General features: G+C 33.2%; 1 protein-coding gene across 2 annotated transcripts in view; it reads right to left on the reverse strand.

Annotated features, from left to right (window-relative positions):
• The window catches only part of LOC144371505 (uncharacterized), a 1,005,333-nt gene that overhangs the window by 67,857 nt on the left and 921,924 nt on the right, over nt 1-15,552 (reverse strand). The window lies entirely within an intron of this gene.

Raw genomic sequence — 15,552 nt, forward strand, 5'->3', positions numbered from 1 at the left:
TTGCAACAATTTGCAGTCCCATCAGCAGTGTATGAGTGTGCCTTTTTCCCCACATCCTTGCCAACATTTGTTGTTTGTCTTTATGATAGCTGCCATTCTGACTCGAGTGAGACGATATCTTAGAGGGGTTTTGATTTGCATTTCTCTACTTGCAAGAGATGATGAACATTTTTTTAAATATTTGTTGATTGATTCTACATCCTTTTCTGAGAAGTGTCTGTTCAGGTCCTTGGCCAATTTGTTGGTTGGATTATTGTTTTTTTGGTGCTTAGCATTTTGAGTTCTTTATATGCTAGATATTAGTTCTCTATCTGATGTTTGAGGGGTAAAAATATACTCCCAGGATGTAGGCTCCCTGTTCACCTCAGATTTTTTTTTCGAGAAGAAACTTTAATTTGAATCCATCCCATTTGTTGATTCTTGGTTTTAATTCTTGTGCTGTAGACATCTTATTAAGAAAGTTGTGGTGGCCTAGCCCGATGTGATGAAAATTCTGGCCTACTTTTTCATCTATTAGATGCAGAGTCTCTGGTTTAAATTGTAGGTACTTGATCCCTTTTGAGTTGAGTTTTGTGCATTGAGAGATAAGGTTTTATTTTCATTTTTCTGAAAATGGATTTCCAGTTTTCCCAGCACCGTATGTTGAAGAGGCTATCTTTTCTCCAATGCATGTTCTTGGCACCTTTGTCTAATATAAGATAATTGTAATTTTGTGAGTTAGTCTATGTGTCCTCTGTTCTGTACCATTGGTCTACCAGCCTGTTTTAGTGCGAATACCATGCTGTTTTTGTTACTATTGCTCTGTAGTATAGTTTAAGGTCTGGTATAGTGATACCACGTGCTTTGCTCTTCCTGCTTATAATTGCTTTAGCTATTCTGGGCTTCTTATTTTTCCAGATGAATTTCATGATTGCTTTTTCTATTTTTATGAGAAATGTCATTGGGATTTTGTTCATAATTGCATTCAATCATTATAGTGCTTTTGGTTGTATGGTTGTTTTGATAATATTTATCCTGCCTATGCAAGAATAAGGTAGATCTTTCCATCTTCTAAGGTCTTCTTTTCTTTCTTTAGGGTTCTGTAAGTTTCATTGTATAGATCTTTCACCTTTTTCATTAAGTTGATTCCCAAGTATCTTATGTTTTCTTTTTTTTAAGTTACTGTAAATGGGGTAGTTTTTCTTATTTTCTTCTTGAGGCTGTGTCACTGATATACAGAAATGTCTTTTTTAATGTGTGTTAATTTTATATCCTGCTGCTTTGCTGAATTCATTTTTTAGTTCTAGAAATTTTCTGGTGGTGCTTTTTGGGTCTTCTAGGTATAGAATTGTATTTTCAGCAAATAGTGCTAATTTAAGTTCTTTTCCTGTAGTTATTCCTTTAATTTCTTTCATCTGTCCAATTGCTCTGGCCAGTGTTTCAAGAAATATGTTGAATAGAAATGGTGAGAGCGAGCACCCCTTTCTTGTTCTAGTTTTTAGAGGGAATGCCTCTAGTTTTTCTTCCTTTAAAATGATGTTGGCCTTATGCTTAATGTAGAGAGCCAGTATGATGTTGAGGTATGTTCCTGTTATCTCAAGTTTTTTTTAATTTTTTGAACATGAAAGGGTGCTGTATTTGTCGAAAGGTTTTTATGTGTCTCTTGAGATGATTCTTATTTTTAAGCCTATTGATGTGATGAATTAACTATATTTATTTCTATATGTTGGACCAACCCTGTATCCCTGGACAAACCCCACTTGATCTTAGTGCATGACCTTTTTAATATGTTTTTGTATTTAATGTGCTAGAATTTTATTCAGAATTTTTGCATCTATGTTCACTAGAAATATTGGCCTGAAGTTTTTTTTTCTTTCATTTGTCCCTGCCTGGTTTGGGGATCAGGGTGATATTGGCCTAAAAGAATGAGTTTTAAGTGCTGCTTCTTTCTGTATTTTCTGAAATAAATTGAAGAGTATTGGTATTTTTAAATTTCTTTTTTAAAGGTCTTGTTTAAGTTGGCAGTGTATCCATCTGGGCCTGGGCTTTTCTTGGTTAGTAAGCTTCTGATGGCATCTTGTATTTCATCATTTAATATTGTTTTGTTTAAATTGTGTATGTCTTTCTGATTCAATCTGGGCATATCATATGACTTAAGAAAATTGTTGATGCCTTAAATGTCTTCTATTTTATTAAGGTATACATTTTCAAGATAATTTCTAAATATCCTCTCTATTTCTGTAGTATCTGTTGGATATTGCCATTTTCATCATGTATGCTGGAAATTTGAATTTTCTCTCTCCTTCTTTTCATTAGTATAGCTAGGGGTCTGTCAGACAACCAACTTTTTGTCAAGGTTTAATTGTTTCTTTTAATTCAACTTCAGTTCTAATTTTAATTATTTGTTGCCTTCTACTACTTTTGCTGTTGATTTGTTCTTCTAGGGCTTTGAGATGAAGTATGAGATTAATGATTGACTTTTGCTTCTTTTAAGCAATGAACTCCATGCAATGAAGTTTCCTCCTAGTACTGCTTTCATAGTGTCCACGAGATTTTGATATGTTGTGTCTATGTTTTTGTTTACCCCTTAGAATTTTCTAATCTCCTCCTTGAAGTCTTCTGTTACCCATTGTTCATTCTATTGTACCAAATTGATTCACTCGTTGAACTGCTTATAGAACTTGAAATATTTCAAGTTTGTCTTTTCACGAGGTGGATGTGTCACTTTACATGTCTCCAAACATTAATATTTTATGAATATTTTACACATTTGGAATGTGTCATGGATGATACTTGAAACTAATTGTATTGGGGAGCTCAATCTATCTCATGGATAGAAAGCAGAGAGAATAGGAACCAGACTGTTTTCAAAAGCTTTTTTACCAGTCTTTTTGTCTCCCTTGTGTACAATCACCTTATGAGAATATCTTTGACAAGTCTGATTTGCATCTGGAATGTCCGCCAAATTTCACGTTCACTGATGGCAGAAAAGTTAGGAGTTGGGCTTTTATTCAGTGCTTGAGTTATGGTATATATCCTTTACTTCACTCTGATATGGAATATATATACTGTTTTTAGACTTATGTATTTTCCTCTGAATTAGATAATGGAAGGTATCTTTTTTTTGCCTCTTTCAATGCTTTATTCACTCACATTACTAAATACAGTTTCACTCTATGGGTTCTTTTTTTATTGTTGGTCATTCAAAACATTACATAGTTCTTAATACATCATATTTCAAAGTTTGGTTCAAGTGGGTTATGAACTCCCAATTTTACCCCGTATACAGATTGCTGTATCACATCAGTTACCCTTCCATTGATTTACATATTGCCTTTCTAGCATCTGATGTATTCTGCTGTCTGTCCTATTCTCTACTATCCCCCCTCCCCTCCCCTCCCCTCTTATTTTCTCTCTCTACCCCCTCTACTGTAAATCATTTTTTCCACTTGTATTATCTTGTCTTACCCCTCCTTTCCTTTTATATGTAATTTTGTATAACTCTGAGGATCACCTTCCATTTCCATGTGATTTCCCTTCTCACTCCCTTTCCCTCCCACCTCTCATCCCTGTTTAATGTTAATCTTCTTCTCAAGCTCTTTGTCCCTACCCTGTCCTTGGTTACTCCCCTTATATCAAAGGAGTCATTAGGCATTTGTTTTTTAAAGATTGACTAGCTTCACTTAGCATAATCTGCTCTAATGCCATCCATTTTCCTCCAAATTCTATGATTTTGTCATTTTTTAATGCAGAGTAATACTCCATTGTGTATAAATGCCACTTTTTTTTATCCATTTATCTATTGAAGGGCATCTAGGTTGGTTCCACAATCTTGCTATCGTGAATTGTGCTGCTATAAACATCGATGTAGCAGTGTCCCTGTAGCATGCTCTTATTAGGTCTTTAGGGAATAGACCGAGAAGGGGAATAGCTGGGTCCAATGGTGGTTCCATTCCCAGCTTTCCAAGAAATCTTCATACTGCTTTCCAAATTGGCTGCACCAATTTGCAGTCCCACCAACAATGAACAAGTGTGCCCTTTTCCCCGCATCCTCTTCAGCACTTGTTGTTGTTTGACTTCCTAATGGCTGCCAATCTTACTGGAGTGAGATGGTATCTTAGGGTGGTTTTGATTTGCATTTCTCTGACTGCTAGCGATGGTGAGCATTTTTTCATGTACTTATTGATTGATTGTATGTCCTCCTCTGAGAAGTGTCTGTTCAGGTCCTTGGCCCATTTATTGATTGGGTTATTTGTTATCTTGTTGTCTAATTTTTTGAGTTCTTTGTATACTCTGGATATTAGGGCTCTATCTGAAGTGTGTGGAGTAAAGATTTGTTCCCAGGATGTAGGCTCCCTGTTTATGTTTCTTATTGTTTCTTTTGCTGAGAAAAAAACTTTTTAGTTTGAGTAAGTCCCATTTGATGATTCTAGTTGTTAACTCTTGCGCTATGGGTGTCCTATTGAGGAATTTATAGCCCGACCCCACAGTATGTAGATCATAACCAACTTTTTCTTCTATCAGACGCCGTGTCACTGATTTAATGTCAAGCTCCTTCATCCATTTTGAGTTAACTTTTGTGCATGGTGAGAGATAGGGATTCAGATTCATTTTGATGCACATGGATTTCAAGTTTTCCCAGCACCATTTGTTGAAGATGCTATCCTTCTTCTATTGCATGCTTTTAGCCCCTTTATCAAATGTAAGATAGTTGTAGTTTTGTGGATTGGTTACTGTGTCCTCTATTCTGTACCATTGGTCCACCCACCTGTTTTGGTACCAGTTCCATGCTGTTTTTGTTACTATTGCTCTGTAGTATAGTTTGAAGTCTGGTATCGCTATACCACCTGATTCACACTTCCTGCTTAGCATTGTTTTTGCTATTCTGGGTCTTTTATTATTCCATATAAATTTCATGATTGTTTTATCTATTTTTACAAGAAATGCAGTTGGCATTTTGATTGGCATTGCATTGAACTTATAGAGAACTTTTGGTAATATTGCCATTTTGATGATGTTAGTTCTGCCTATCCATGAACAGGGTATATTTTTTTATCTTCTAAGATCTTCTTCTATATCTCTCTTTAGGGTTCTGTAGTTTTCATTGTACAAGTCTTTCACCTCTTTTGTTAGGTTGATTCCCAAGTATTTTATTTTTTGGGGGGATATTGTGAATGTAGTAGTTTTTCTCATTTCCGTTTCAGAGGATTTGTCGCTGATATACAGAAATGCCTTTGATTTATGCGTGTTTATCTTATATCCTGCCACTTTGCCGAATTCATTTATTAGCTCTAATAGTTTCTTTGTAGACCCTTTTTGGTCTGCTAGGTATAGAATAATATCATCTGCAAATAGTGATAATTTAAGTTCTTCTTTTCATATTTTTAGGCCTTCAATTTCTTTTGTCTGTCTAATTGCTCTGGCCAGTGTTTTGAGGATTATGTTGAACAGATGTGGTAAGAGAGGGCATCCCTGTCTTGTACCAGATCTTAGAGAGAATGCCTTCAATTTTTCTCCATTCAGAATGATGCTGGCCTGTGGCTTATCATAGATTGCTTTTACAATGTTGAGGTATAATCCAGTTATCCCTAATTTTTCTAGAGTTTTGAACATAAAGGGATGCTGTACTTTGTCGAATGCTTTTTCTGCATCTATCGAGATGATCATATCAATATATGGAAATCAATATATAGAAAGTATCTTATTACATAATTAAATTCACTCTCCTATATCACAGTCAGTTAACTAACTCTTAATTCAAATTAAAAACTGAGTAATAGTTTGGTCCATGTTCTAGTGATCTAACAATTTTTATTTCAGGAGCCATTGAAATTTGGGGATGTGGCTATTGATTTCTCTAAGGAGGAATGGGAATGCCTGAATCCGGCTCAGCAGAATTTATATAGAGAAGTGATGTTGGAGAACTACAGCAACCTAGTCTTTGTGGGTGAGCATAACTTTCCTTCAAAATTTCTAATTATCATTATTTAGCTCTCTTCCCTTTAAGTATATCTTTTGGGAACTTATTCACAAAAATGTGTTGCAGATTTATGCTTTCAATAAAAAACATGGGGTAGTTTTTGGTGTCGAAAAGAAAATGTTAATGATGTTTCTTTTCATCCTTAATGTTTTCCTTCGGTGGCATGATATATATCTTTCACTTGACATATGGTTGACTTAGAGGAATGCAGTGATGTCAAATCCTGTGGCCCACATATAGTAGAGGACATAGTTTAGGTAGAGGAAGAAGGCTAAATTCAAAAAGGTTCATTGAGATATAATCCAACAGAAAACATTTTTTAGAAGCTTTGAATTTTTTCTCTTTTTATCATAGAAAAACCTGTCCTGTGGTTTGTGCTTTAAAATTATGTAGTATCCTGCTTTTCCTCCAGTAATGTTTCCATACATTCAAATTAACAACAAAACACTCCCCTTGCCTTGTGAGTGTCAATATTATCTGACAGGTCTTCCATGATTTAAAAAATATTTTTAGTTGTTAATGAATTTCTTATGTATCCATATATGGTACTGAGAATTGAACCCAGGGCCTCACACATGCTAGACAAGCTCTCTAACACTACAACTCCAGCCCTTTTTCCATTATTTGCAGGAAAGTTTTGCACATTTTTGAAGACCTCTAGGTCCACCCATTGTAATACATTACTATCATAAGTAGTGTCTCTAATCTTATTTGTACATTTTTTCATAAAATTTTCTTTATCAGTGTTCTTTCTGATATGTGTAATGGATTTTCTGTGAAATTATCTGCCATTAAATGAATGTCAAGTTAGACAAAGACTGCTGTTTTGAGAGATGGTGTAAGTTTTATTTGAGTTAGAAGATTTGTAAAATAAAACATCTGTGGATATTTACAATTTGGTTGTTTTTTCCTCTTTTTTAAATTTTGTACAGTAGGTTACATGTTATGGAATACACACACACACACACACACACACACACACACACACACACACACTGTTTTGGACTTATGTATTTTCATCTGAATTAGATAATGGAATGTTAATGGAAAGTATATTTTCACATAATTAAAGTCACTCTCCTACATGACAGTTGGTTCTACATATAGCAGAGGACATAGTTGAGGTAGAGGAGTAAGCCTAAATTAAAAAGGTTCATTAAGACATTATCCAGGAGAAAATATTTTTGAGAAGATTTGTATTCTTTCTCTTGTTATCATAGAAAAACGTGTCCTGTTTTTTGTGCTTTAAAATTATGTAGTATCCTGCTTTTCCTTCATACATTAAAATTAAAAACAAAACACTCCCCTTGCCTTGTGAGTGTCAATATTATCTGACAGCTCTTCCATAATTTTAAAAATATTTTTAGTTGGTAATGAATTTTCTATTTATCCATAAATGGTGCTGAGAATTGAACCCAGGGCCTCACACATGCTAGACAAGCTCTCTAAAACTACTCTACAACTCCAGCCCTGCTTCCATTATTTGCAGGATAATTTTGCACATTTCTAGAAACCTCCAGGTCCACTCATTGTTATACATTACTATCATAAGTCAGTGTCTCTAATCTTATTTTTACATTTTTTCATAAAATTTTCCTTATCACTCTTCTTTCTGATATGTGTAATGAATTTTCTGTGAAATTATCTGCCATGGAATGAATGTCAAGTTGGACAAAGACTGCTGTTTTGAGAGATGGTGTAAGTTTAATTTGAGTTAGAGGATTTGTAAAATAATACATCTGCGGATATTCACAATTTGGTTGTTTTTTTTCTTTTTTTTTTTAAATTGTGCACAGTAGGTTCCATGTTATAGTCTGGGTTTCCTCATATCAGTTAATTGCTTCACAAACTAAGATATGTGTGATTCTTGTTTGTATTCCCAATAATATTATATGTGTTTTTGTGTGTATAAATATTAAGCCTCTTTTGTACATGACATTTGTATTTTATCTTGATTGGCTTTTCATTCGCCCATGTATGTAGAAATTAAAGTTTTCTATGTGTAATTGTATTGGGGATTTATGGCTATGATACTCTCATCCCAAACTACACCCCAAGCTTCTTTCCACTCATATTTGGAGAGAGGTTATCACTAAGTTATTGAGGATGTCTGGAATTTGCAATTCGCCTGCCTCAGACTTCCTAGTAGCTGAGATTTCATGCATGCTTATCATTTGTATAATGATGAGCTTGTTCTTATTTCAAGGATAAAGACCACATTATTTTAAATGTAGCTTTGAGAAATGTTGCAATTCTCTTTCTTTTAATTTTCATTGTAATCAAAACCACAAAATAAAACTTACTGTCTCCAAAATTTTAAATATACCGTTTAGTAACAGTAATTCAAATTGTTATGCAATATATCTCTGCAAAGTTTACATCTCAAAAAAAATGCCTAGGAAGCAAGGTCCCATTTCTGTCTCCTCATCACAAAACTATTCTCTTTTTTTCAGAAAGCTTCTTTTTTAGTTTAGAGATGTTATGTTCGTAGAATTCTGCAGTATTCTTTCTGTGACATTTCAGTTAACCTAGTGTACATATATTTTGTAAAATATATAATTAGAATAAATTCTTTGACTTCAAAGGACTATACTTTCTATATTCCAATATGGCTCATTGTTCTTTTCAAGGGATATTTGGTTTGTGTCCCCCATGATAACAATGTTGAATAACAATGTAACAACACTGGTGTGCAATGTTTTTAATTTGCTATTGATTTGAGGTCTTATTGCCACACTCACTAAGAACTCTGTCTACCTGACTCCATGTTTGTATTTACAATTGAATGCTGTAACTTTGTATATTTTTTTTAGCAGGGAAATAGTCTTATTTGTATTTTGGGGGATATTCATTCAATATAAAACAGTAGATTTCTCTGCAAAAAAAAAAATTAGCAATAGAAGGTTGATGAATACTACATGAAGCCTCTAGTTAACTTTAAGTAGTATAAACATCTTTAAATTTAATCTTTCAATTTTGAACAACAGCATGCCCAAGAGTGTTCAATCAACTGACACATATTTAGGGATTTTTGAAAATCCCTACCACTTTTGTTTTCAAATATTTATTCCATGTTGGTTACAAAATAACTATCACTTAAATATTTATTAACCTTTGTTTTAATATATAAAATTGATCTAACCAACATAATATCCCACTTGTGATTAAAAACAGGGATTCTATAAGTCTATAGTAGTTTCAAAATATTTTCAAATTCTTATTCTTTGCAATTACCATTTTGCTTAAATGTATTTCCCTTTTCAGTAAGTGGGGATTTATGTCTCTTAGTATGACAGTGATTTTTTTTTTCATTCAACCCTCTCAGTGTTTTCTTTGTGTGTTTTGGAAGTATGAAGTACGTAGTGAATGTATTTACTCTTACTTCAGAACCTAAGGGAAAGGGTACTTTTCTCTCTTTTGCCATTTTTCAAAGTTTTTCTTTAATTTAAAATGCTTTCTATGTCCTAAAACTGTCTTAAACTATGTTTTGAGTACTATAATTTATACAGCCCAGGTTTTGTTCGATCACATTTGTATGTGTCATTATTATATCCTTTTGCTTTCAGTATGTGTGTGTTCTTAGATTTAGAGTATCCTGTGGAGTACCTACAGTTGCAATATTTAGAGTTAATTCAGATATCCAAGTTTTTGTTTTGATCAGAATTTTGTAATCTTGCAGTTGACACAAAAACTCTAAAAATGAAGAATCTCCTACTCATACTTCATATGAGTATCAACTTGACTTCACTTTATTAAAAAACTAAATATATTTATGTGTCCTTTTAAAATTATATTATTATTACAGGTATATATGCCTATTAATAGTATTGTTGTTGTAGTTTTTTCTTTCAAATTCTATTGCAAAATTACATGTTTGGAGACCCGTCATTACCATAAAATAGAATTGTTTTTGCCAAGAAATCTTTAAAATTTTATATGACTTATGATGCTGTGCACTTACATTATATTATGAAGGATTACCTTTAGTACATTTTGGAGAACAGATCAAGTGTTGATGAATAGTATGTGTATTTTTATATGTTTAAAGTCTTCATTTTCCTTCTCTTTTGAAAGGTAGTAGCTGTAAATATAATGTCTTTGTTGATAATTTTATTCTTTTATCCCTTGAATATAGATAGACTCGAATTCCTGTGTTTGAAGTTTTGACTAAGAATTTCACAATTATATAGTTACACATTTTAGGTGACCCATCTTTTTTTTTTGGATGCTCTCAGTATCCTGAGTTTTTAAACTTGGATTAAAATCTAATTTGAGTCTTTACAACTTGGAGAAAACTGAGCTGCTTTGATGTTTCATATTTTCTATTTTCTGAGATGTGTTTATTAGTACTGGAAAGAGACCTTAAGGGCGATTTAGCACTTTGCATTTTTTACTTTGTCTGGCCTTCAAATTTTTATAGTCTACCTCAACCTCCTATGTTACTATGTACAACCACCCCTGACTCTTCAGACATTTTCTAAAGAAGGTCTTTAAACATACATTTTCTGATTATTACTATTAACAATTCTTGACTAATTTTTATTCTGTTTTTTGTGTGTTGGTTTAGTTCAGTAAACTTCTTTTAAATGATAATTGACTATTCCTTTTGAGTAATTCATTACTTTGATTACAGTTGATTTAGCCATGTTTTTTTCTGTTTGTAAGCAGGAATTCCTTTTTGAATAGTCCCCAAATATTCAAATGTTTCATATTTTTATTTTTTAATGAAACAGAATAGTTAGTAGAATTTGAAAATATATTCTGAAGGAAGAAAATCTTTGTGTAACAGAATGTATTTTTCTCTACTATATTACTCTCCATAGTAATGTACTCATCTTGAATACAGTGAACACAAAGATGATTAGGAAAATTTTCAAAGTAATTTTCTGTGTGTATTTTTATTTGATTTATATATTTCTACAGTAATGATAGACTAAATGTAATAATCCACTCCAATGCTGATGATATTTTTTGCTGTAATTTCTTAGGTCTGCAAAATATACTCAGCCTAGTACAGTAAGTAAACATGTTTGTTATTTTTATTTATTACAGCCATGACTTCTCATCAATCTCGAGAAATTTTACCAGAGCAGGGAATAAAAGAGAGAGAAGGAAGATATGGAAAGTGTGACTTTGACTATTTACAAGCAAGAAAACAATGGGAAAATATAGGTGAGAGTAAAGTTAAAAAATTTTATTATAATAGACAAAATCAATTAGTAGTCCCTATTTATGATAAAAATTTTATGGTCAAAAGACACCAGAGAAAATTAATATCTGAAACAAAAATTCAATGTATTCCAATTATTTTGAGGAGTTTATATGTCTTTAAGAATAAATCCACAGCCATTTTTGAATTGAAAGGCAATGTGGAAAATTTGAAATCTAGTCCATGCATTAGTTTTTAACTTGGACAATTATAAAAGTAGCACTCATTTAAAATTCCAGTCAATCATTTTCACAGAAAAGATATTTCTAAAAGTGATTTTTTGGGAAGTTTCTTTATAAAATGTCCATTTTTCTGAAGCAAAAGATTAATTTCTCTTTGTGCCCAAATGGACAATATTAAGAATTGTAAAAAAGTTTCTACTTCCCCACTATTGCTCAATGACAATTTTGATACAGATTTCTGGAAAGTGCACTATATAAATAATGCTATAAGTAACACATTGAGCCATGTCTCTATCCTGAGTAATGACCAGTATATTTACCTTGGTGATAAAAATTATGAATATAGAGAAATCCTAGTCCTTTTTTAAAGGAAATTTACCAAGATGAAAAATGTAGGAAAGTCTTGATTCAGTGATCAAAAACTAGTATTCATTAAAATTTTCATAGCCAAGGCAAAACCTGCAAGTGTAAGATATGTGAAAGGGCTCTTAACCACAGTGCAGAGCTTGCTTAGTACAAGAAAATTTATAGAGAAAGAGAGCCCTATAAGTACAGAAAATATTGAGCAAGCAAATGCTTTGATATATTTTTTAAACCCAGCAGATACTATGACAGTGATAAATTGTACAAATTTAAAGAAGGAGGAAAAACTTTTATTGAAAAGTTACAACTTGTTAAGTATCAGAGGATTTATACTGAAGGAAAGACCTGTAAATGTAAAAAGTGTGGGAAAGCCTTAAACAATTTTTCAAATCTTAAAAATATTTATTCTGCAGAGAAGACCTACCAATGTGATGAATGCAATGCACTCAAGAACTTTACTCAACATCACAGTGTTCATTCAGGAGATATGCCATGCAAATGCAAAGAATGTGACAAATCTTCTAATAAAAGCTCAAATCTTATTTGTCACCAGTGGACACAACCTGGAGTGATGCCCTACATATGTAAACAATTTTCCAAAGTTTTCAGTCCAAAACCAATTCTTAAAAATTACCAGAGAATTCATACTGGAGAGAAGCCCTTCAAATGTAAAGTATGTGGCAAAAGTTTTAATACAAATTCACATCTTGATTGCCACAACAGGATTCATACTGGCGAGAAGCCCTACAAATGTGAAGTGTGTGGCAAGAGTTTTAATAAAAACTCACATTTCTATTACCACAACAGAATTCATAGTGGAGAGAAGCCCTACAAATGTAAATTGTGTGGCAAGAGTTTCAGTCAAAAATCATCACTTACTCGGCACCAGCGAATCCACACTGGAGAGAAGCCCTACAAATGCACAGTGTGTGGCAAGAGTTTTAATTACGTATCATCAATTACTTATCACCAGCGAATCCACACTAGAGAGAAGCCCTACAAGTGTAAAGAGTGTGGCAAGAGTTTCGGTCAAAAATCATCACTTACTCAGCACCAGCGAATCCACACTGGAGAGAAGCCCTACGAATGTAAAGAATGTGGCAAAAGTTTTAATCAAAAAATATTACTTACTCATCACCTGAGAATCCACACTGGAGAGAAGCCCTACAAATGTACAGTGTGTGGCAAGAGTTTTAATCACATATCATCAATTACTTATCACCAGCGAATCCACAATGGCGAGAAGCCCTACAAGTGTAAAGAGTGTGGCAAGAGTTTCAGTCAAAAATCATCACTTACTCAGCACCAGCGAATCCACACTGGAGACAAGCCCTACGAATGTAAAGAATGTGGCAAAAGTTTTAATCAAAAAATATTACTTACTCAGCACCAGAGAATCCACACTGGAGAGAAGCCCTACAAATGTACAGTGTGTGGCAAGAGTTTTAATCACATATCATCAATTACTTATCACCAGCGAATCCACAATGGAGAGAAGCCCTACAACTGTAAAGAGTGTGGCAAGAGTTTCCGTCAAAAATCATCACTTAGTAAGCACCAGGGAATCCACACTGGAGAGAAGCCCTGCAAATGTAAAGAATGTGGCAAAAGTTTTAATCAAAAAATATTACTTACTCGACACCAGAGAACCCATATTAGAGAGAAGTCCTATAAATGTGAAGAATGGCAAAGCTTTTAACATTGAAGATCACATCTTACTAAACATTATAGATTTTATACTGGAGAGAAGTTTTACAATGAAAACATTACATCAGTGTCTTTAAGGATGAATCAACCCTATTTTACAGTAGTTCAACACTATTTCACACCAGAGATATGATAGCACAAAAATTATATAAATGTAAAATAGGTAACAGAGTCTCCAATAGTTGTTCACACCCTACTCAGCACCTCAGAATTCATACGAGTGAGAGGACATGCAGAAAAATTTTTGCAAAGCTTTTGGAAATGGATCAAACATTTTTAAAACACTGCATTATTTATAGCATAGAATGTGTCCAAGACTCTATTCAAATTTCAGACATTTTCTATTTCTGACATCATATCTGTAGCAAATGTGGAGTAGCATTTGTCCAAAGTGTGTACCTTAGATAACAGCAAAATATTTAGAAAAACACATTGACAAATATAAAGATTGTAGTAAGTTTCTTATCTATAACCCATCCCTTGAAGTATTTGGGATTTAGAAGGGAAAATAATCATTTAAATGTAGAAAATGGGTAATCGCTTTGGACATTTGCTGAAATTTTACTTAACATCTTTAGCTGATATTATAGAAATAAGGAAATACAAGTATAGAATTGTGCATCCCTAAAAGGATACAATTTTAGTGTAAATCAACAATTACTAAACATTCTCATTTTTCACACCTGGAGAAATAATAATACTCGGAGTTAATCATTTCAGAAGTCTCTTAAGATTTATATGAAATTTAAAATTTTCAGAGCCCCTTGAACTTAGGGACACTTAATCAGTAAACCACATCCTCAGATTATTTTTCTATTTTATGTAGAGATCGGGTTTGCTAAGTTGCATAGGTCCTCACTAAGTTATGGTGCCTGACTTTAAACTTGCAAAGCTTCTCACATCCCTAGGGTCAAAGCATGGTTCACCATGAAAGTTTTACAAGGCTTTTTACTTATATTTCATTATAGATGCAATTTGTTGCTAAATAAAGTGTGAATTTCTTAATATTAACCTTGTCATGCATTTAATTATGTTATTAGGTCACACATCTCCCACTGTTCATTTTGCTAATGGATTGATGCAATTGTAAAACATTCTGTTAGGTAAATAATGCTATAACCTCTCCATTAATTATTTTATATATTTAATCAAGTATTATTTGGATAATATTATTTATGTAAATTATATATTCTCTTGTTTGTAATTATGGGAAAATTAAGAGAGTTATAGGAAGGACCTAGGGATACTAAAATAATGCCCAGATATCCCTCGTTTGAATTATGAGTTTAATATTTTACCTTAGAGAGTACCAGCACTCCCTAAGGAATCTATAACTCTAGAGAGTTATACAAGTTCCCAATCAGGGAGAGGAGAAAGACCCAAGACACTAGGAGCCAACGTGCATATTCAGGCAATAAAGGAGGATTGCTGAAGGGGGAAATAGTCTTAATGTTTCCTGGGGAATACACATGGTCCATAAGCCCATTCTGACTCTTGGACTGAAGAAACCATGCAGTTCCTCATGAATTCTATGACGTTCATCACTGAGGTGACTATACTCACCTCTAGTGTAAGAAAAACATCACTAATTGCGACCACCTTTTTAGTTTTGGATACCCAGTAGAAAATTTAACTAGAAACATGTAAAATGATGACTGTAAAGAAAGATAAAGACATACTGTAGGAGCATTTATGCCCCCACATTTTTTATTTCATTATTTATTTTGATTTTGTGGACCCTTTGGTTCTACTTAATAATTTACAATATAATGTTTGTTATACTTATTGGATTATATGATAGATAGCATGTGTCATGGTCTAGCAGAACCCTCTGCAACCCAGTAATCATAAGATACTAGTAACTAACCATGTCCCTCCTCAGATCTTATAGCATCAAGAGCCCATGACACCACAGAGAGAGAAACACAATTTTTATTGAAATAAACCTTTGACTCTCATCTACAAGTCCTGTTCAAAAAGTAAAAACACAATATTCTCTTCATATGTGAACCTTTTAGGTCAACAAAACACCACCCACCAACATTTCATTAAACTTAATTTGGGAAAATAAATATTGAAATATAATGATAAGTTCTAGGAGAATAATATTCACACCATTTTTTATTCCAAAG

The sequence above is a fragment of the Ictidomys tridecemlineatus genome, chromosome 16, assembly GCF_052094955.1.
Source record: "Ictidomys tridecemlineatus isolate mIctTri1 chromosome 16, mIctTri1.hap1, whole genome shotgun sequence".
Lineage (NCBI taxonomy): Eukaryota > Metazoa > Chordata > Mammalia > Rodentia > Sciuridae > Ictidomys > Ictidomys tridecemlineatus.